The sequence below is a fragment of the Capra hircus genome, chromosome 6 (genome assembly GCF_001704415.2).
Source record: "Capra hircus breed San Clemente chromosome 6, ASM170441v1, whole genome shotgun sequence".
Lineage (NCBI taxonomy): Eukaryota > Metazoa > Chordata > Mammalia > Artiodactyla > Bovidae > Capra > Capra hircus.
The window spans coordinates 77,436,148-77,460,894 of NC_030813.1; the positions used below are offsets into that span (position 1 = coordinate 77,436,148).

Consider the following 24,747-nt stretch of genomic DNA (forward strand, 5'->3'; position numbering starts at 1 on the left):
AATGGTAAAGAATCCACCTGCCAATGCAGGAAATAGAAGAGATGTGGCCTCGATACCTGGATCAGGAAGATCTCTTGCAGTAGGAAATGGCAACCCACTTCAGTATTCTTGCTGGAAAATTCCTTGGACAGAAGAACTTGGCGGACTACAGTCCAAATGGTTGCAGAGTCGGACATGACTGAGCACACATGCACACAAACACATTTATATATGCAATATATGCTTATACATATATGTGGTATATACCTATTAAGCTAATAGAATATTCATTAAAATGGAAATGGTATTGTTATTCATAGCATTCTCAGATGTTTTTGTTGCTTCAAAACTTACCTTAGAAATCTTTCTGTCTTAGTGTAGATAAATTTGTTTCTTTTCTTTTTATCAGTCTCTGAAAGTGAAAGTTGCTCAGTCGTGTCCAACTCTTTGCGACACCATGGACTGTATAGTCCATGTAATTCTCTAGGCTAGAATACTGGAGTGGGTAGCCTTTCCCTTCTCCAGGGGATCTTCCTTCCCAATCCAGGGATTGAACCCAGGTCTCCTACATTTCAGGCAGATTCTTTACCAGCTGAGCCACAAGGGAAGCCCAAGAATCCTAGAGTGGGTAGCCTATCCCTTCTCCAGGGGATCTTCCTGACCCAGGAATTGAACTGGAGTCTCCTACATTGCAGGCAGATTCTTTACCAACTGAGCTATGCTCTAGTGGTTCTTTATTTACCAGGTTCATAGTATAGTGATTCAGTCTCCTTTTCTTGGCCTTTTGCATTGTTTTCAGGTTTTTCCTACTTTGATTTCTGTTACAGCAGACATCATGGGCATATTTATTGGTGCAAGTATTTTGGGAGATTGTATTTGTAAAGTGGAATTATAGGGGAAATTATGAAATATATAATAAATGCTTTCACTAAACATTGCCAAAACACAATGCAAATGCAGGAGTTCTTTCTTTCACATGGTCATTTTAATAACAGGATCTTGCTATTTTAGAGTAAGTACACTTTTTTCTAATTCTAATATAATGTATATCCATTATAGAGAAGTTAGAATTATAGAAATGTCAAGGGATAAAAAGAAAAGCTTTATAATCCTACCATCTAGAAATAAGCACTGTTGCTCTTTTGATACGTTTAGTTCCAGTCCATATTTTCCTATGCATAATTTTTACTGTATTTATACCTCAGATTTTCTTATTTATCATTATAGTACATTTAACCCTGCATCATTAGAAATATTAAAACATTGATATACTGATTCCCTCATTGTTCATTATATAGTACTAGCATGATACTTAAACTATATTCCTCTGTTTTATATTGATACTTAATATGTCTCCATTTTCAGCAGTCATAGATAGTAAGAAATACCTTTCATGTAAGCTTTCTCTGTGTTTCGTATTAGTCTCTTAGCACACATTAAAAGTCATGTAAATACTGGGTTAAATAGTAGTAATACTATGACGTACTTAGATGCCAAATTATTTCCCACAAAGACTGTATCAGTTGCAGTCTTTTTTGTACGGTTTAAGTATGCCTATTTCAGCATTCCCAGGCTGCTACGGATGGGTTTTAATGATGTTTGGAAGGCTACGATCCATTTCATTGTTAGCCTTAGAATATTATTTCTTATTCATTTTAGGTACTCCTTTATAGTTTTGGCTTAAAGTTAAAACTTGTTTAAACCTCTTGAGCTTTGCCAGTTGGCCCAAATTATTAGACATTTTAGAACTATTTACTTATTGCGTAGTTTTACATGCATCATGTGTAGTGGGGTAATCAATGATGAACAATTCAATAACATAAATGTTTAATAGTAATAATGAAAACCTAGCGTCTCCAGAGAAATTCAGTATGCATGAAAGTTCCTTCCAACTTTATGTATTTCTTGGTGCTCCCTTCGGAGACCATGTCATCTGCATTCACTTGTCATGCACACTGTGCACCTCAGAGAAGGAAAAAGTCTTAGTTTCTTTTTCTGTTGCCGTTTCCTCCTTCATATATGTCTTCTTTTTGTGATAAGCCATATTCCCTGGTGGCTCAGATGGTTAAGAATCTGCCTACAATGCGGGAGACCCTGGTTCAATCCCTGGTTCAGGACTATCCTCTGGAGTAGGAAATGGCTACCCACCCCAGTATTCTTGCCTGGAGAAGTCCATAGACAGAGGAGCCTGGTGGGCTACTGTCTATGGAGACGCAAGATTCAGACACGACTGAGCGACTAAAACTGTGTTTTTTTTTAAGCTTTTGCCACTGAGCTTTACCACTTTCTTTCCTTTTATTGTTGACATGAGTGAGCTCTTATCATTTTCTAATTCAAGGAAACTTCTAGGATTATTCTCATAGCTTTCATCTTACTGAACCTGTAACTTCAAACAGCCGTGATTTCAATACAGCTCAGTTATCAAACTATCTCATATAAATTTACCCACCTGCCATGATTATCGTAAATCTTATCACCAGATTATTTCTGTTTTCAAAACCACAGAAATCAGACCTACCTCTGATTACAGTCTTCTCTTCTTCCAATTAACTTTCTCAGGTACAGTCATAATATCAGTACCATTAATATGTTGATTTTTGCCCTCACCATGTTCGATTCATTGATCATCATTTTTCTTACAGTCTTGCAAATACTGTCAAAACCCTTGTTGCTCTGTTTTCATCACACTAGCCTGGCAAGATGCCTTACCGTATGTCAAAGATGATGTGTTGGAAGGACCCTGGCCACATCAGAGTTTAGTCCTTGCTCTCTGTGCTGACTAGCAATATAAACTTGGCAAGTCACTATACTAATCTAGCCTGTATAAATTGTAGTGTTTAGACTAGATCATCATTTTCTAAAATATAATAGACACTAGATCCAGATGTTATATATAAAAAAATTCCATAGTCAAATACATTTGGTAACACAGCATATTATTCCCTCTTACAAACTCACTCTGCATAATAGCATTTTAAAGGTTCTGAGGAGTCCTATGGGGAGGAAAAAGCAACTTGACATTATTTATCCTACTATTTGACTATGGAGCCTCACACACTTAATTTCTATTTGCAGAACTTGACTCACATTGACCACACATTTGGGATTGCTGGGCCAGATTATCTTTGGCATTGTTTATTTCTGATCTTTAATTTCATGATTCTGTAATTTATGTGTTTGTTTTAGTCACTAAGCATATCTAGGATAGATACAATCCAGTGTGTCCATAATTCAGTGAGATGGATTTATACTACATATCACCCACAAATAGTGCTTGACAGTGGTCCTTCTTAGGAAGTATTTTTTTGAGATCAGTGGTATTTTATATACTGTATTAGAGAGAAAGAGAAACAATGCCTATGACTTATTAACAACAGTGTGGCGAGTAATCTCTTATTCCACAGTCATCAGTCAGTGAATAAGAAGGTTTCTTTAAGACCTTCCTTCAATGTCACTTAAATGAAGAAGTAGATGTGGGGGAGGCAATGCATGTATGTGAGAATTGCCAATACTTGCTTTGCATAATGTAGTGATTCTGATAGGTTGCTGGAGTAAGTACAAGTTAAAGAGATGCATGAAAGTACAGGATTGTAAAGTTCAAACAAAATGGAAACTTGATTAACAGAAGTCACTGTCATAGACTAATTGTAATTCTGCAGCATATGAATCCTTAAAAAATGTCCCCTAAAAAGGACAGCCAAAAGTCCTGCTTCTGTCTACTGTTCCCCTGAAGAGAATTTTCAAACTTAGGTATTTCCTGGCATGGTAAAAAGCAAGGGACATTTAAAATAATTTTTAAATTATGTACATAAGTTAAAACAACATGAGTTTGGTGGAAATGACAGTAGAGCCTTTCTGGTCATTAAATAATATGAGATTTAGCTTTCAATTTAGTTAACTAAATGTACTGTATGCAGGACACCTGGGTTTGATCCCTGGGTCAGGAAGATCCCCTGGAGAAGGAAATGGCAACCTACTCCAGCATTCTTGCCTGGAAAATCCCATGGTCAGAGTAGCCTGATAGGTTACAGTCCATGGGGTCACAGAGAGTCAGACACAATTAAGAGATTTCACTTTCATTATATGTGAATGAGAGCTCTTTAAACTGTATATATCTCTTTATTTTTTGTTTCCATGTTTCGTTGTCTTTACTTTTTGAGAAAATATTTCTAAATTTGTCCTTTTTCATGTATTAAGTTTGCATATAAAAGATTCATGCAAATGTTATTAGTTATGCATTTTAAAATAATTATGTTGGTTTTATTATAAATATGGGATATAATTCCCCAAGAGCATGGCAGAAATAATGAATTAGTACTTAGAGATTTTTCTAGTGCTAATGATTAAATGATTGCTTCAGTAGTGTAATTTTTCAACTCTACATAATTAATGACTCTGAGTAAGCAATTAAATTATGTTTAATTTTGATAACTGTTATGATTAAATAATTACATATTTTGTTATTTCTAAAAATTAATTGTTTTATTGGCTGTGATGTTGATTGAGTCCTCACTTAATTTATTGATTTTTGTTGTATGGGAAATGTTTTCTAAGTCAAACAAAATCCCATGATACAACTAGGCAAAATCTCTACACATTTACTATACAGGCAAGAATAAAAACTGTGGTTCAAATACAAGAGCAGTTCCATTTATTACTAACTGATTCACAAATTATACCAAGAGGATGGTCATTGATATTTTCTGAAAGGAAGTCCTTAAGTGGAATACTACAATTTTCTGTCTCTTTTGCCCTCTTATAAAAAGTTCAACCTTTTTTTTAATGATTTGAAGAAAGACATCAAAGGGAATATTTTCAAGATTTGAGAAGGACATTTATTTGGTAGCAAAATGTCATGTTTCAGAAATAAATTCTAAAATTGGTCTCTATAGACTATAAAATTTGTTTGAGTTATACAAGAAGAGGTTTATGGCATCTTATTTCTTCAAGAAACCATCTGAGAAAATACTCTATCACAATGAAGTGAGTTAGGAGCTGCAAGGTGGGATAGGACTGAGGATTTTTTTTTTAATTCATTCATCAAACCTGATTGAGTGCTAACTACATGCTAGGTTCAGCTCTTCCCGAGCCCCCAAGAAACTCGTAGAACAGTTGAAATAGGTGTTTGCTAACTGGTGGTGTTAGTGAGAATAGATGCTCTTTCAGAAGTAGAAGGTCTGCGTAGACACAAAATTAAGATAGTTTTAATACGGACATTACTTAGGATGTTTGAGATTTCAATTACCATACCACATTTTGACCTTGTGGTGCTATCATTAATGACAATTATTAATATTATTCAGAATAAAACATTGTATTAAAAATTGAAAATTTGAAACTTAAGAATTAGGGCCATTATTACAAACCCTACCTATGAGAAATATAGTGGTGCAGAAGGTCTAGACTGTATTATATAAAGAAATATTGAAAGACTGTTTAGCCTAAGCAAGAGAATGTTTAGGGATATGAAAGCTTTGTATTGATATGTGCAAATGCCATAATCCATGTTTTTACTCTTCTTTGTGTCCTGAAGTGTAAGTGTCCTGAAGGTGTGTGAGAGTTAAAACAGTTTTCAGTTTAAAACTGTTTAAGTTATAAACAGTGAGGATAGTAGGAACCATAAGCTTCTCTATTGGTATGTGAAACTTTCTTTGAAATGATTGTGAGGAAAATTGCTTTAAACTCTTTATGTACCTTTCATTACACTGAAGTGAATATTTCCAACTGTAGGAAGAAAGAAAAGAGGTATAAATATATATACTTCATGATATTGAGTAGGAAGACAGTATATTCAATCTGATTAATCCTTGTAACTAAGTCTCTTCCTATTGCTGTTGGAAGGCATATTAGCTCTTTTAGGCCAGCAGGTATCATTCAATGCATTATTCAAATAATAGAGCCCATTGGGTTATTAATTCACCAATCTTGTTTTCAGTATATAACTCATAACTACTTAGAATGGTTCTTAGAACTACAGTCTTAGAGTATGATGACTGAGTTCACCAAAACAAACAAATGAAAAAAAATCAATGTGTGCCTGGGTTAAACCTGATTCATGTTTAAAGTCTCAGGGAAAGCAATGACTTGAATCAGATCAAAGGACCTATCATAGGTACTTGAAAGTCTTGGATATTCTGTGAAGAAAATTGCTGAGTTTTACGCTTGCTCAAACCAAAATCAAGAGATGCTTTCACCAGTTTGAGCCATGCTGTATTTCTTCATTAAGCCAAATTTTTACATTTTATGTATCAAGAGTTTGTATTTGTTTAATCATGGTAAACATTCAACTGGAGATACTTGTTAAAAAATTATTAGAAATTTTTTATGTTTATACTTTCTGTATCTATGTATATAAGCTCTATGAAGAATTTTTCTTCTTATATCTTAAGAAGAGTCTGTTAGTGAATTATTGTATCCCTAATGGATCATTTGTCTATCATTTATTAAAATCAGACAAAATGACTTGTTAATATTTCTTCATCACCTGAAACCATTGTAGAGCACTCTTAGGAAATCTTAGCACATTTTCTAAGCTTGTAATAAAAGCAGATATTATCGGAAAAGCAGAAAACACGATTACCAAAGAGAAGAAACCAAATCAAACCCCAAACCCGAGGACAGACACTTTTTATTCTTAAATGCACATATGAATGTTTTAATCAAAATGATTACAAAGTGATTATTTTCCTATGTAATTGACTCTGTATTGTGTATATATTTATATCATAGAATTTGAAATTACCTCAAGGGTAATTTTTGAATGTACTTCAATGAGAACATGTAATAAACAGTCTTTATTATTGCAGAGCAGAGTTGTGGAGAAAGCATGGTATATTCAAATGAGTATCCTAGTAGTACTATCAGAATAAATCTATGTTCTTAAAAAACAAAACTTATGTTCTTTGGGACGTAGAAGCCTAATTCCTAAGTTAAATTTTACAAGGCAGAATTAAGATTATTTAATTGGTGAAAATAAATTTCTATAATACAGAAAGCTTAAATCTGAGAAAATGAATAGTCAAAGGTATAAAATATGGTAGAAATAAAAATGAAATAAAAAATCGTAGTAAGTCATGACTCTGCTATTTTATTAAACTTTGTTTCATAAACTGGGAGACTTGGCAATCTGATAAATTTGCCTTTTAATATTCAATGGTTAATTTTTTAAATAAATTATTCCTTTGTCTTCTATGCAGTAGTTAGCTAAATCTGTCTTAAGGACTGTGGAAATCTGCAGTCTTGACTAAGTAATAATAGAGATAAAAGTAGAAAAGTTCTGGACTTAAATCCAAAACTGTTATTTTAACCATATTCTTGATATAATTTAAGAAGAGAATTTGAAGTGAAGATGAATGAGTTGGATGGGTAGTTATTTAGGATATATGCATTTCATTTAACTGCCTTAAGGTATTTCTATAAGATCTGATTATGTTTGAGTGCTAAGAAAAAAGCTTGTATCACATTACTAGTTTCAAATACAGTGTTATTCTTAAAAAGTTATGGAACATTTTGAATCTTATAAAGTAGTGAAACTTGATAAACAGACTTTCAATTTTATATTTAGATACATGATCCAGATTCCCCGGTGGCTCAGAGGGTAAAGAGTTTGCCTGCAATGCGGGAAACCTGAGTTCAGTCCCTGGGTTGGGCAGATACCTGAAGAAGAAAATGGCAACCCACTCTAGTATTCTTGCCTGGAAAAATCCAATGGATGAAGGAGGAGCCTGGTGGGCTACAGTCCACAGGGTCTCAAAGAGTTGGACATGACTGAGCAACTTCACTTTCACTTTCCACTTTTGTACGTTGATTCCTTTCCTATATTCTCTGAATTGCAGAAAAGAATAACAATTTTTGAATATTTTCGTTCTACTGAGAACCACTTGTGATACATTTTTACTTTAAAGATAATTAAATGTTTGGTTATTGCTTTTCTGTGATTATAGAAAATACAATGCAACAATAATACCCTATGATTATTTTAGAAATAAACCTCTTCCCTCTTCCTAAAATGCCACACCATAATTATCTGTATTCTCTCTATTTGGGTCACCACACTATAATATAGAGTGTCCCTTTATAAACTTTGATCATGTCCAGAATCCTGGCAGCATCATACACAATGCTATGAGATACTTCTTTGATCATCTGTTAGACAGCACAGTATTAGTACTTGTCTTGTAGGTTGTAGAGGGAAATGATGAAATAAAGCTTCATAAATACTAGTACCTTTACATAAAGTAACCAGTCAAGAATGTTAGATGCCATTATTTTCGTTTTAATTATGGGTCCATGGGGCTTCATTTTCTGTAATATTTATCCATGACTTCCAAAAGTGTGCCTCCCTAGAGTCAATGATTTTTAAATGAATCAAGAAAATAAATGAATGAGTGGTTCATAGATGGACTTTTCATACTATACCTCACTCCTATTCATTTTTAAGTTAGCCATTCAAAATTTAAAAACATGCTTTACTTCCTACATTTATTCTACAAATGTTTATTGAGTAATAACTTAGATCCATGATACAGTCTGAAGTTGTCTGTAAATTGGTGGTGGTGTTCAGTTGCTGAGTTGTGTCTGACTCTTTGAGACCCCATGAACTGCAACACACGAGGGTTCCCTGTCCTTTACTATCTCCCAGAGTTTGCTCAAACTCATGTCCACTGAGTTGATGATACCATCCTACCACCTCCCGTCTCACCCTGTCACCCCCCTTTTCCTCCTTCCCTTAATTTTTTCCCAGCATCAGGGTCTTTTCCAATGATTCACATTGGGTAGCCAAAGTATTGGAGCTTCAGCTTCAGCATCAGTCTTTCCCATGAATATTCAGGGTTAATTTCTTTTAGGATTGACTGGTTTGATCTCCTAGCAATCCAAGGGACTCTCAAGTGTCTTCTCCAGCACCACAGTACAAAAGCATCAATTCTTTGGCGTTCAGCCTACTTTATGGTCCAGCTCTCACATCAGTACATAACTACTGGACAAACCATAGCTTTGACTGAACAGACCTTTGTTGGCAAAATGATGTGTCTGCTTTTTAATATGCTGTCTAGCTTTGTCATAGCTTTCCTTCCAAGGAGCAAGTGTCTTTTAATTTCATGGTGGCAGTCACCATCTGCAGTGATTTTGGAACCCAAGAAAATAAAGTCTCTCACTGTTTCCATCCCCCCCACCCATCTATTTGCCATGAAGTGATGGAACTGAATTCCATAATCTTAGTGTTTTGAATATTGAGTTTTAAGCCAATTTTTTCACTCTCTTCTTTCACCTTCCTCAAGAAGCTCTTTAGTTCCTCTTCGCTTTCTGCCATTAGGGTGGCATCACCCGCATATATGAAGATACTGATATTTCTCCCAGCAATCTTGATTCCAGCTTGAGCTTCATCCACCATGGCATTTTGGATTATACACTCTGAATATAAGTTAAATGAAATAGTAGATTAGGGTGTATTTATTTATTTTAAGGGTTCGTTCATTTTATAAATGCAAATTGAGTATTTACTGTCGGTTTGGGCCAGGTGTGGTAGAGAGTATTTCAGAAGGGACTCAAACTGGAAACACGGAAAAAAATTCAAACACAACGTTGATAAAAATTAGAGAACACTATTTGAGATCTGTTGTCAATGGAGCATGAATCCGTATCTGTAATATTTTCAGTTAATACAAACTTTATTTTCGTTTTTGTATTTTGAAATTTATACTGAAGAGTAATTGCGAAGAAGAGAGTGTATTTTTCCAAAAAAAGTATGCCTTCTCCCAAATATTCTCATATAGAATATTTTCTGTTTAGGCAGATGTATACCTTTATAATAATTGTTCTGTCAGAACTATAAAATTAAAACCAGTGAGGTGGTGCTCTTTCTGTTATTCATAATTACTACTTTAGTACATTCAGTCACCTAATTATTTAAGTTATGAATTGAAAGTACTTTTAAAGGTGGCTTAGAGGTGAAGAATCCACCTGCAATGCAGGAGATTTGGGTTTGATCCCTGGGTTAGGAAGATTCCCTGGAGAAGGAAATGGCAACCCACTCCAGTATTCTTACTTGGGAATTCCCATGGGCAAAGAAGCCTGGGAGGCTACAGTCCTTGCTATTGCTGAGTCGGACACAACTGAGCGTGCATGCATGAATTAAAATATTCAGTGCATGTTAGTTTCCAGACATGTCATTTTGGCATGACTGGAAAGGATCTGAGTCTATCCATCTCTTTAATTCATGGCTCAAAAGTAGCAAGAGAGAAGTCTTTTCTGTCTAACTGCTATAGCTTAGGCTGGTCCTAGCATTTCCAAGGAGGAGTTTGGTGATGTTCTGGGCAAAGTGCTCCAAGTTTTCTAAATTACCATTTATTTGTGTACAGGTTTTTTAATTTTTTTTTTAAAGCCACATCACAAGACTTGTGGGATCTTAGTTCCCAACCAGAAATCAGATCGACGCCCCCTGTAGTGGACTACCAGGGAATTCCTTTGTGTGCTATTTTGAATAGGTGCTGCATGTACTTATATATACACACATTCAAATATATAAGTATATATATATATATATATATATATATACGTCTATGTGTGTATAGCTATATACATATATAAATATATGTTACACTGTGCCATTTTACAGAATTTCTGTTTCTTGTGCATTTTAAATTTATAAGTTCAGTTCAGTTGCTCAGTCATGTCCAACTCTTTGTGACCTCATGAACTGCAGCATGCCAGGGCTCCCTGTCCATCACCAACTGCCAGAGTGTACCCAAACCCATGTCCATTGAGTTAGTGATGCCATCCAACTATCTCATCCTCTGTCGTCCCCTTCTCCTCCTGCCCTCAATCTTCCTAGCATCAGGGTCTTTTCAAATGAGTCAGCTCTTCGCAGCAGGTGGCCAAAGTATTGGAGTTTCAGCTTCAGCATCAGTCCTTCCAATGAACACCCAGGATTGATCTCCTTTAGGGTTGACTGGTTGGATCTCCTTGCAGTCCAAGGGACTCTCAAGAGTCTTCGCCAACACCACAGTTCAAAAGCATCAATTCTTCTGTGCTCAGCTTTCTTTATAGTCCAACTCTCACATCCATACCTGACCACTGGAAAAACCATAGCCTTGACTAGATGGAACTTTGTTGACAAAGTAATGTCTCTGCTTTTGAATATGCTGTCTAGGTTGGTCATAACTTTTCCTCCAAAGAGGAAGCATCTTTTAATTTCATGGCTACAATCACCATCTGCAGTGATTTTGGAGCCCCAAAACAGTTATTTCCATAAAAATCCTTGTTAAAGGCCCATTGCTTGCTCCGTCACTTCAGTCGTGTCTGACTCTCTGCAACCCCATGGACCATGGCCCGCCAGGCTCCTGTGTCCATGGGATTCTACAGGCAAGAATGCTGGAGTGGACTGCCATTTCCTTCTCCAGTGATAAAGTATGAAGTGAGTGAAGTGACGTCGCTTAGTCGTGTCCGACTCTTTATGACCCCATGGACTGTAGCCTACCAGCGTCCTCTGTCCATGGGATTTTCCAGTCAAGAGTACTGGAGTTGGTCGCCATTTCCTTCTCCAAAAGCCCATTTGAAAGTGAAAGTGAAAATGAAGTCGCTCAGTCGTGTCCGACTCTTTACGACCTCATGGACTGGAGCCTACGGGGCTTCTCCGTCCATGGGATTCTCCAGGCAAGAATACTGGAGTGGATTGCCATTTCCTTCTCCAAAAGCCCATTTAGTAGTTTAAAAATGTTTATGAACAAGAATTGTGTGCTCAACCATGTCTGAGTCTTTGTGACATCATGGACTGTAGCCTGCCATTTTCCTCTATAGAATTTTCCAGGCAAGAATACTGGAATGGGTTGCCATTTCCTTCTCCGGGGGATCTTTCCAACCCAAGGATCGAACATGTGTCTCTTGTCTCCTGAATTAGCAGGTCGATTCTTTTACCGTTGTGCCACCTGGGAAGCCCAGAGAGAGAGAGAGATTTGTATTCATGTGGATTAAAAAAATCATATAAAATGACCATTAGTACCCCAAGGAGATACCTTAATAGGTACCTTTATCTTTCAAACTGTTTTCATGAAAATATCTGTATTAGTTTCTCTGGGCATTTTCTAGTCAATTTTGTATAATTTTTTTAGTTACTTACTACTTTGAGGATGAAAAGAAAACTATTTGGTTTTCTATTCATCATTTTAATGTTTATATTTAGGTTTTGATATTAAATTTGTTAATGGATAATAGACAAATGAGGAATTTGATATGTGACATTACTGAATATAATTAATGAGAGCTGTAAATGTTAAGTGATTGGTAAGAATGTGAAACAGTTGTTCTGATCCTGTTTTGGGAAGTTGTGCTTCTTTTGGTGGGTGTGTTGAGAGAATTGAAAAACTTGGAAACTTTTTGAAAAGTATTTTTGATTAGATTAATAAATCTGAAAAGAATGTTGTATAAGTCTAAAATAATTGGTGGTTGTGGAGTATTAATAAACTAGTTAAGATTAAATAGGAAAGATATAACATTAAAATGTACTACTGTGGGAGAAGGTCCTTCTAGACTAAAAAATCATTAAAAGCCATATTTAAATATTGACTATAAACCATTTTAAGATACTTTTTGGATAAATCAGCAGTAAAAAATAAATTAATAATGCATGATACTAAATAGTGATTGTTAAATCAGGTTTAAGAATAGAATGTTGGCTAAATAGAAAGTATTCTTGTTTTTTGATTATTGGGAATGAAAGGCATTCTAAATATAGTTAAATTTAAAATAACCTCCAACCACCATTCTGAAAGAGATGAAGAGACAAGATACTTAGCAGTTTTCAATATGTAGATGATTTATATAAATTCATACTTAGCATTTTTCTCTACACTTCTCTAGCTGGAATTAATTTTTTGAAGTAATAATGTCTACCAGTATGATTTCCTACTTTTCTTTCTAATACCATAAATGGGTTAAGGGGACCATTTTCATGTTCTTGGTGGAACCTACCCCCAGCCATACTTAGTTTTAGAGTCTCTCTTGTTTTCTCTCAAGGACATACTATATAAATCATAACAAATACCAGCCATTTAATTGGTTACCATTTGCCAGATATGGTTTAAGTGATTGACTTCTGTTAAATCTTTAAATCCTCATAACACCCCTATGAAATAAATAATGATATATTGCCTTTTCAAAAGGGAACACCTTGATATACAGACAATCAAGTGGCTTATCCTAGGTCACACATCTAGTCATTGGGGCATCAGGGAATGGAGTCATTAGCCATCTAACTACATTGATCATGCTATCAACCATTGAACTATTCTGCTTCTTATGAAATATTTTATTCTATCACAATATAAAATTTATATTACAATATAAAATTTGCATTACAATATAAAATTTACTTCCAGAAACAAAATTAAGAAAAAAAGATGTGTCAAGGGCAATGCAAATAATTGTAGAAATGAAGGAAAAGTTAATGGCCAAGATTGTTTATTTGGGTATGAAAGCATGATGGCATATGTTACATACTTATATAAAGTTCTCTACTATTCACAGTGGATAAGACTGTTTTTTCCCAGTGCTTTACTGACCCAAATTAAATTCCGACTTTGAACTCTGACTCAATAAACTATTGTAATATATATAACATTTTAAAAATTATTAATCAGGAATGTGAATGATCTACCCATTACCTGTGGGTTCAGAGAGGCCAGGACAGTGGTTTCTGAAGAAATTAGCATGATTTATTAGTAGTTCCAAGTTGTATTCATTTCAATTTATCAGCATGACCTTGCTTAGACTCTTTAAAGAGCTTCTAGTTCACCTTGAGCCTCTGTTCTGCCTTGGTCTGAACAGTGGTATAGTTTTATGGCCTCTTTTCAGTTTATACTTGCTACAGCAGGTCAGTCTCTGGTTTCAACATTTCCTTCTGTCATAGTCTGAATTGATCAGAATACTTAAGGTCAGTGGAGCAAAATAATTTGTCCTTGGCCCTTTCTTTAGTTCCTTAAAAGTAAAAATATAAAGGCTAGTTTCATTTTATAAAAATAGGAGTATAGAGATCTCCTTTCTCTTATCAATTCTTTAACTGCCTGATGGGTAATATTAGATGAGGCACTTAACTAAGCAGGATTCATTCTCATCTGAAAGTCTGGTAAGATGAAAAGTTTACTGTTCAGAAATGTGAAAACCAAGTAAGATAAAACATATTCATCAGCTTTAAACAAATCCCATATTGTATTATTATATTGTTATTATAACTGATTTTTGTTATTTTTTTAAGCCTCTTCCAAAAAGACTTCCTCTAAGATACACATTTTGCTTTTAGAATATATATATATTTACATATATGTGTGTGGATGTGTGTGCATAGTCCATCTTTTTGATAATTTCTTAATCTTTTAATAATAGTAATGTATTATTTATGTAAATGAAGTTAATTCCTGTTATATAAGCACAGCTATTGTGCTTGGTTTAAATGCATTTCTAAGTTCTTGAATGAAGAAAGTACATATCCAACTATGGAAATCTCCTTTAGTAAACTAGAAAAGTAATAGATAATATCTTCCTAAGGTAAAGGAGTACCTTTCTAAGAAAGCTAGTAGATAGATGATACTTTTCTAAAAGTGATAATTTGGGGATTAAATTGAGTGTTTTCAATTTGTGGAAGAAATGTAAATGAGTCCTTTTTGGCCATGTTTGTTGACAAAATATGCCTTGGCATTCAGAGCAGACACTGACCCACTCTCTTTAAGTATATATGTACTTTTATTTGCTGATCATTTCATTTCTTAGCACAGCTATACTAACTTTCCTATGAGAGTAATGTATCTAGTAGAGAAGAAAAGGAATGAAAGATTTTCAATAAATGTTGCTTAAATGAATGAAGAGTAAATTCAAGTTTATGTTTCACTGGTAGTCTTGTGGCTTCAGATATAATTTTCATGGTTATATTCAGATTTTGAAGTGTTATCCTAAATCTGTTACTTCAGTTCAGTTCAGTTCAGTCACACAGTCCTGTCCCACTCTTTGTGACTCTATGAACTGCAGCACACCAGGCCTCTCTGTCAATCACCAACTGCCGGAATCTACACAAACCCATGTCTATTGAGTTGGTGATGCCATCCAACCATTTCATCCTCTGCCGTATCCTTCTCCTGCCCTCAATCTTTCCTAGCATCAGGGTCTTTTTCAATGAGTCAGCTCTTTGAATCAGGTGGCCAAAGTATTGGAGTTTCAGCTTCAACGTCAGTCCTTCCAAGGAACAGCCAGGACTAATCTCCCTTAGGATCGACTGGTTGGATCTCCTTGCAGTCCAAGGGACTCTCAAGAGTCTTCTCCAACACCTAAGTTCAAAAGCATCAATTTTTTGTTACTCAGCATTGTTTATAGGCCAACTCTCACATCCATACATGACTACTGGAAAAACTATAGCCTTGACTAGATGGAACTTTGTTGGCAAAGTAATGTCTCTGCTTTTTAATATGCTGTCTAGGTTGGTCATAACTTTCCATCCAGGCAGTAAGCATCTTTTAATTTCATGGCTGCAATCACCATCTGCAGTGATTTTGGAGCCCCCCAAAATAAAGTCAGCCACTGTTTCCCCTATTTCCCCATACTATTTGACATGAAGTCATGGGACCAGATGCCATGATCTTAGTTTTCTGAATGTTGAGCTTTAAGCCAACTTTTTCACTCTCCTCTTTCACTTTCATCAAGAGGCTCTTTAGTTCTTCACTTTCTGCCATAAGGATGGTGTCATCTGCATATCTGAGGTTATTGAGATTTCTCCCGGCAATCTTGATTCCAGCTTGTGCTACATCCAGCGCAGCATTTATCATGATGAACTCTGCATATAAGTTAAATAAGCAGAATGACAATATACAGGATTGACATACTCCTTTTCCTATTTGGAACCAGTCTGTTGTTCCATGTCCAGTTCCAGCTATTGCTTCCTGACCTGCATACAGATTTCTCAAGGGGCAGGTCAGGTGGTCTGGTATTCCCATCTCTTGAAGAATTGTCCACAGTTTATTGTGATGCACACAGTCAAAGGCTTTGGCATAGTCAGTAAAGCAGAAATAGGTGTTTTCTAAAACTCTCTTGCTCTTTGGATGATCCAGTGGATGCTGACATTTTGATCTCTGGTTCCTCTATGTTTTCTGAAACCAGCTTGAACATCTGGAAGTTCATGGTTCACGTATTGCTGAAGCCTGGCTTGGAGAATTTTGAGCATTACTTTACTAGTATGTGACATGAGTGCAATTGTGTGGTAGTTTGAGCATTCTTTGGCATTTTCTTTCTTTGGGATTGGAATGAAAACTGACGTTTTCCAGTCCTGTGGCTATTCCTGAGTTTTCCAAATTTGCTCACGTATGGTATTCATTTGGTTCTTTTTAAAATTTGCAATTATTGATGTTAATAATGTAATAATTTTTGATACACACACATACACACACAGTTCATGGGGTCACAAAAATTCAGACACAACTGAGCAACTGAACTGAACTGAAGCCTTCAGAAATTTGTTAAGTGGAATTTTTTAATACAAAACAGTTAAGATTCCACCAAATATATTGTATTCTGGCACCTCACTGGTAAAATGGTACATTGTTTCTGTGAATACAGAAAAATTATTCCACATATTAAGAGGAGAAATCCAAGACTGTTTTTCTTCAAAGAGGAATAAACTTCAGTTATGTAACTAATGGCTATATACAGTAGCTTTTTTCATTTCCGTAATACTAATCATAGCTTTTAATTCATTTTGCAAGCATGTTTTAATACTCTCGTGAAGCAAATGCAACTCATTCCATGTGATATTTGACAAGGTCATTGCATTAAATGGCTTCTTTAGTTTTTGCTTCTGAATTTTCTTTGCTTGGTCTCATTTTAAATTAAAAGCAAACATTGAAATTTTCCTTGCAGCTTCTCTTCATAAACAAAATAGTTTGCAAATGCAAATACATTTTATCATTACTCATAGGAATGGAAAAGATAAGTGTGAAAACATAACCAACTAAAATATCAGGACTGCAGAGTCCTACCCTGAAAAGGTCTGTATTTTTCTCCAGAACACAACTGCTTTTTTTAAAAACTGGGCACTCCTTCCTTCCTGAATACTGTAAACTGTAGTTCAACTTACTTATTGGTACTTAGTAACTTCCCATTACACTTTTGACAAAGTGTAGTGCCATATATATAATTGTTCAATAAAATGTTGGTGAGATTACATGTGCAAAGATGATTGAATTAGTCAATTAAAGTAGCATTGCTTTAAACCTTGTCATCGTATATTCAGTTCATTATCCACTGATGCTAGGGAATTTTAAGTTTTATTTTATTATGTTGCTCTGGGGAAGGTAAAGACCCATAGCTGCCTTTTATCAAATAATTATGTTTTTGATTTTATAATATAAATATAAAAATTAGCTGCTTAATGAAGATTAATGTATGTTTCTTCATATATGATGTTAACTAGAATAATGATATGAAATAAGAAAATGTTGTTGGGTACAGATTTTGGTATAATTAGAATTAAATAATATGTTAGAATTTTTTGACTTAAACTGAATAATAGTAGAGCATGTTGATATTTTTCCAGTATAATATGAATGTATGTCTGCTGCTGCTGCTGTTTAGTCGCTAGGTCATGTCTGACTCTTTGCAACTCCATGAACTCTCCCACTAGACTCCACTGTTCATGAGATTCCCCAGGCAAGAATACTGGTTTGGGTTGGCATTTCCTTCTCCAGGGGATCTTTCTGACCCATGGATCGAACTTGCATCTCCTGCTCGACAGGTATATTATTTTCCACCGAGCAACATGGGAAACCCAATGCATGTCTTTTAAAGAACAAATAGAGAAAAGAGGAAAATGAGAAATCTTCACTTTCAGTATCACCAATTTTTAAAATATTTAATATATTCATTCTTTTCACAGCTATTTTTAAAGCATATTTTCAATAATTACAGAAAGAGCTGACTCATTGTAAAAGACCTTGATGCTAGGAAAGATTGAGGGCAGTAGGAGAAGGGGGTCGCAGAGAGTGAGATGATTGGATGGCATCATCAACTCAATGGACTTGAATTTGGGTAAATTCCAGAAGATAGTGAAACACAGGGAAGCCTGTCATGGGATCACAAAGAATTGGACATAACTTAATGATTGAACAGCAACAATATCTACATTACATATGTGCTTTCTACTTTATTTGGTTCACATTGTATTATAAGCCTTATTAATTGTGAAGGTGTTTTAACATTTTTCGTATTGAGAGTGGTTTCATTTAGGCATAGAGACCCACACTTTTGGCAGCAATTGGCACTAATAACTGGGGAGCATCTTGATAAATATCTAAAAATGTATTTTTACGTATTTTCAGACATACGTGAAAAGTTCTAAAACCCATAATGACCTGTTTGGGGAAAAGCAAAAGATCAGTTAAGAATTCATATTAATACATACCAATGAAACATTTCTATGGAAAAAAAAATTCTAATCAGAAGCAGTTACTTACAAATTATATGTGAAAGAAACTTCATGGCTTTAAAAGGAAGTATAGCAGTGTGGTTAAGATATAGACTTTAGAACCAGAATGGCTAATTATTGACAATTTGCTTAGCTTCAGTATTTCCACAGTGTTACAAGTAGTTATGGGGGTGAAAAGTACTAGTAGAACTTTCTTGCTTCATCCTCTTTTAAACCTACTCCCATCTCATTTTAATCCTGACCATTCTATGAAAACTGTTCTTTTCAGTATTTGTGTTGTTAAATTGAGGGGTAAATTTAGGTTCCCATTTTACTTGATCTTTCAACAGCCTGGTACAGTTCATCATCTGTCCTCACTGAAATTGCAACTGTCTTCCAGGTCATCATAATTTCCTAGTTTTCCTTGTATATTTTTGGCAACTCCCTCAATTTTCTTCAAAGGTTTCTTTTCATCCTCCCTTATCAATAAATCTTAGACATTCTCACAGCTCAGTCTTTGCTTCTTTTCTATCTCTGTTTACATTTAATTCCTTGTAATATAGTTTGTTATTGTTTTTGTTCAGTCACTAAGACACGTCCTACTCTTCACAACTCCATGGACTGAGGTTGCCCCACCTCCCTGTCCTCAACTGTCTCCCAAAATTTTCTCAAATCCATGTCCATTAAGTCAATGAGAGTATTTAACTATCTTACTCTGCCTCCCCCTTCTGCTGCCCTCAATCTTTTAGTCTTTTCCAGTGAGCTGACTCTATCTGATGGCCAAAGTACTGGAGCTTCAGCTTCAGCAGCAGTCCCTCCAGTGAATATTCAGGGTTGATTTCCTTTCAGATTGACTGGTTCCTTGCAGTCCAAAGGACTCTCAAGAGTCTACTCCAGCACCACAATTAGAAAGCATCAATTCTTTGATTCTTAGCTTTCTTTATGGTTGAAGTGTCACGTCGGTACATAACCACTGGAAAAAAAAAACTAACACATCTTTGACTATATGGACATTTGTCAGCAAAGCAGTATCTCTGCTTTTTAATACTATGTCTACATTTGTCTTAGGTTTCCTTTCAAGGACCAAGTGTATTTTAATTTTATGGCTGTAGTCACTGTCTGCAGTGATTTTGGAGTCCAAGAAAACCTCTATCACTTTTTCTATTGTTTCCGCATCTATTTGCATGAAGTGATGGGACCAGATGTCAATGATCTTACTCTTTTGAATCTTGAGTTTCACATCAGCTTTTTCACTCTCCTCTTTCAGCTTCATCAAGAGGCTCTTTTATTTTTGCCACGAGGGTAGAAAAATCTGCATATTTCTGGTTTTTGATAGTTCTCCCAGCAGTCTTGACTCCAGGTTGTGATTCATGCAGCCTGGCAATTTACATGCTGTGTTCTGCATAGAAATTAAATAAGCAAGGTGAGAGTACACAGCTTTGTTGTACTGCTTTTCAAATTTTGAACCAGTCTGTCGTTCCACGTCTGTTTCTAACTGTTGGTTCTTGACTGGCATAAAGGTCTCTCAGGAGACAGGTAAGGTGGTATGGTACTCCTATATGTTTAAGCATTTTCTGCAGTTTTTGTGATCCACACAGTCAAAGGCTTTCACGAAGTTTACAAAGCAGGCATAGTTGTTTTCTGGAATTGCCTTGCTTTCTCGATAATCCAGTGGATATGGGCAATTTGAACCTTGGTTCCTCTGTCTTTTCTAAACCTATGTATATCTGGAAGTTCTCTGTTCATGTACATCTGAAACCTAGCTTGAAGGGTTTTGAGCATTACTTGACTACATGTGAAATGAGTGCAATTGTATGGTAGTGTGAACATTCTTTCACATTGCTCTTCTTTGGAATTGGAATGAAAATTGACCTTTTCCAGTCCTCTGGCCTCTGTTGAGAGAGGGCAATGGCAACCCACTCGAGCACTCTTGCCTGGAGAATCCCATGGATGGAGGAGCCTGGTAGGCTGCAGTTGAGAGTTCCAAATTTGCTGACATATTCAGTGCAGCACTTTAACATCATCATCTTTTAAATATCTCAGCTGGAATTCTGTTACCACCTTTAGGTTTGTTAGTTGTAATTTGTCCTAAGGCCCACTTGACTTCATACTCCTGGATGTCTGGCACTAGGTGAGTGACCATACCATCATGGTTATCCAGGTCATTAAGACTTTTTTTGTATAGTCTTTCTGTGTATTCTTGCCCCCTCTTCTTATTCTCTTCTGCTTCTGTTAGGTCCTTACAATTTCTGTCCTTTATCATGTCCATCCTTGGTGTCTCCAGTTTTCATTGGAGACATCTCTAGTTTTCTCCATTCTATTTTTTCTCTCCATTTCTTTGCGTTATTCATTTAAGAAGGCCTTCTCATCTCTTCTTGCTATTCTGTGGAACTCTGCATTCATTTGGGTAAGTGTATCTTTCCCTTTTTTCTCTTGGCTTTTGCTTCTCTACTTTCCTCAGATATTTGTAGAATCACCTTAGACATCCATTTCGCTTTCTTACATTTCTTTTTCTTTGGGATAGTTTTGATCACTGCCTCCTGTAGGATATTATGAACCTCCATCCATAGTTCTTCAGGCATTCTGTCTACCTGATCTAATCCTTTGACTCTAGTCATCACCTCCACTGTATAATCATAAGTGATTTGATTTAGGTCATACCTGAATGACCTACTAGTTTTTCCTGTTTTCTTCAGTTTGAGGCTGAATTTTGCAATAATGCATTCATACTCTGAGCCACAGTCAGCTCCAGGTTTTTTTTTTTTTTTTTTACTGACTGTGTAGAGTTTTTACATCTTTGACTGCAGAGAACATAATCAGTCTAATTTCACTGTTGACCTTCTGGTGATGTCCATGTGTAGAGTCACCTCTTGTGTTGTTGAAAGGAGGTGTTTGCTAGGACCAGTGTGTTTTCTTGAATAATGTAGATTAATATATAGTAATATAGGTTAACATTGAACATTCTCTAAATTCTCATTTTTCCTGAATTTTATCTCTGGCCCAACCATTTACACCAAACTGACTCATATATATACTCCCTTTCCACATACTTAAGATCAGTTTGTCTGAAGCCTTTTTAGTTCAGTTCAGTTCAGTTCAGTTCAGTCTCTCAGTCGTGTCTAACTTTGCGACCCCATGAACCACAGCATGCCAGGCCTCCCTGTCCATCACCAACTCCCGGAGTCCACCCAAAACCATGTCCAGTGTGTCGGTGATGCCATCCAACCATCTGAAGCCTTTACAGTATCACAATTGCAACTGTTTGCTTTCCACTGCAATAGTAAAAAATAGATAAAAAGACTTTGCTATCTCTCACAGCATATATATAATTCACAGGCAAATCCTAATGGCTCTATCTTATATATGTATCAAAAATTCTACCACTTCTCATCTTTACTGTCACCACCTTGCAACCAAGTCACTTTCCTCATTCATCTAGATTATCATCACTTTTCTGACTAGTGCCGCTGGCTTCCTGTAATCTGTTCTTAACACAGCAGCCAGAGTCATTGTTTTAAAATACAAGTTGTATTATTTTCTTCCTCTGCTCAGAATCTTACATTGGTATTGTCATACAATCAAAGCCAGAGAATGAATAATAGGCTACACAATTCCATTTGAATTAGGATTCTGTACCCCTTTCCCCTATTAGCTGTCTAATCTCTGCTACCATCTCGTCCTCACTCAGGATGCTTCAGACCTTTAGGCTTCTTGATGCTATTGAAACATCATTTTCAGCTCTTGCCTGAGGATCATTGTAGAAGTTCCCTCTGCGTAGCATGCTCTTGCTATTGATACCCAAGTAGCTTGCCACCTTGGTCCCTTCCTTTAGATCTTGTACTGAAATGTCACCTTCTCAGTGAAGGAGTCTTTCATTATATGATCTAAAAATATATAAATCTATATGCACTTTTATTATCACTGTACTGTGTGAAACATGCAATATACTTTACTTATCACATTTTGTTATCTATGTTCCATGATAGGAATATAAGAAAAAATGTCAAGCACACAGGAAAAGCTCAATATATTTATTGAAATAATTAGATATTTTTTATGAATGCATTTAAAATCACTTAGTGCATATTCAGTTTCCACTGTGTATTATTATTGTGTTATTTTTTCATTATTATACATAATATTATATATAGTACAAATTAGCCTACATCTGAAGTATGGGTTTCCAACTGTTACTGCTTGGGACCAAGAATTTCATGTTGTGATTTTAAGGATTATAAATATTTCTAAGATAAATAGGAATACAGTTTATAATATTCAATCAATGTAAAAATGGACTCTTTTTTTAGACATAGGAATCCTAAAAATGACCAAAACCCTTAGGAAAGATGATACATGTTAACTTTGTAAAAAATTAAGATTATTTAGCCTGAAGAAGAGAAATGTCATATGTATATGACAAAGGGTATTGATGAAATGGTTTCTATAACTACCAAAAACAGAAAAAAGTAAGGTAAGAAATGATCTTTGGCCCCAATTGTATTACTTTCCTTTAAGATAGAATTGTTGAATATGAGGATATTAAAATAATAAAATTATCTATATAAGAAAATTATCTTTCCATGATCAGTTCAGTTCAGTAGTTCAGTCATGTCCAATTCTTTGTGGCCCCATGGACTGTAGCATGCCAGGCTTCACTGTTCATCACCAACTCCCTCCTGCTGCTGCTGCTGCTAAGTTGCTTTAGTCGTGTCGGACGCTGTGCAACCCCTTGTGACCCCATAGACGGCAGCCCACCAGGCTCCCCTGTCCCTGGGATTTTCAAGACTAGAACACTGGAGTGGGTTGCCATTTCCTTCTCCAATGCCTGAAAGTAAAAAGTGAAACTGGAGTCGCTCAGTCGTGTCCAACTCTTAGCGACCCCATGAACTGCAGCCTACCAGGTTCTTCCATCCATAGAATTTTCCCCCACCCAGAGTACTAGAGTGGATTGCCACTACCTTCTCCTACCAACCCCCTAGCTTTCTAAAACTCATGTCCATTGAGTCAATGATGCCATCCAACCATCTCATCTGCTGTTGTCTCCTTCTCCTCCTGCCTTCAATCTTTCCCAGCATCAGGGTCTTTTCAATAGAGTCAGCTCTTGGCATCAGGTGGCCAAAGTTTTGGAGTTTCAGTTCCAACATCAGTCTTTCCAATGAATATTCAGGGCTGATTTCCTCTGCGATGGACTGGTTGGATCTCCTTGCAGTCCAAGGGACTCTTAAGAGCCTTCTTCAGCACCACAGTTCAAAAGTATCAATTCTTTGGTGACCAGCTTTCTTTATGGGCCAACTCTCACATCCATACATGATTAAGGGGGGGAAAAAAACCATAGCTTTGACTAGAAAGATCTTTGTCAGCAAAGAAATGACTCTGCATTTAAATATGCTGTCTAGGTTGGTCATAGCTTTTCTTCCAAGGAGAAAGCGTCTTTTAATGTCAATGCTTCAGTCACCATCTACAGTAATTTTGGAGCCCAGGAAAATAAAGTCTGTCACTGTTTCCATTGTTTCCCCATCTGTTAGCCATAAAGTGAAGGGACTGGGTGCCATGATCTTCATTTTTTGAATGTTGAGTTTGAAGCCAGCTTTTTCACTCTCTTTCACTTTCATCAAGAGGCTCTTCAGTTCTTCTTTGCTTTCTGCCATAAAGGTGGTGTCATCTGCATAACAGATTATGATACTTCTCCCGACAATCTTAAGTTCAGCTTGTGGCATCCAGCCCAGCATTTAGCATGATGTACTCTGCATATAAGTTAAGTAAGCAGGGTGACAGTATACGGCTTTGACGTACTCGTTTCCCAATTTGGAACCAGTTTGTTGTTCCATGTCTGGTTCTGTTTTTTCTTGACCTAAATACAGATTTCTCAGGAGGCAGGTAAGGTGGTATAGTATTCTACTCTCTTTAAGGATTCTCCACAACTTGTTGTGATCCACACAGTAAGAGTTTGGCATAGTCAATAAATCAGAAGTAGATGTTTTTCTGGAACTCTCTCACTTTTTCTGCTATTATTCAATGGATGTTGGCAATTTGATCTCTGGTTCCTCTGCCTTTTCTAAATCCATCTTTTACATCTACACATTCTCAGTTCATGAACTGTTGAAGCCTTGCTTGGGGAATTTTGTGCATTACTTTGCTAGTGTGTGAGATGAGTACAATTGTGTGGTAGTTTGGCATTCTTTGGCATTCCCTTTCTTTGGGATTGGAATGAACCCTGACCTTTTACAGTCCTGTGACCACTGCTGAGTATTCCATATTTGCTGGCATAGTAAGTGCAGCTCTTTAATAGCATTATCTTTAGGACTTGAAATAACTGAGCTGAAATTCTATCA

General features: G+C 36.0%; 1 protein-coding gene across 9 annotated transcripts in view; it reads left to right on the plus strand.

The window, feature by feature from the left end:
* ADGRL3 (adhesion G protein-coupled receptor L3) overlaps positions 1 to 24,747 on the plus strand; it is a 945,437-nt gene that overhangs the window by 180,286 nt on the left and 740,404 nt on the right. The gene's annotated exons all lie outside the window — the stretch shown is intronic.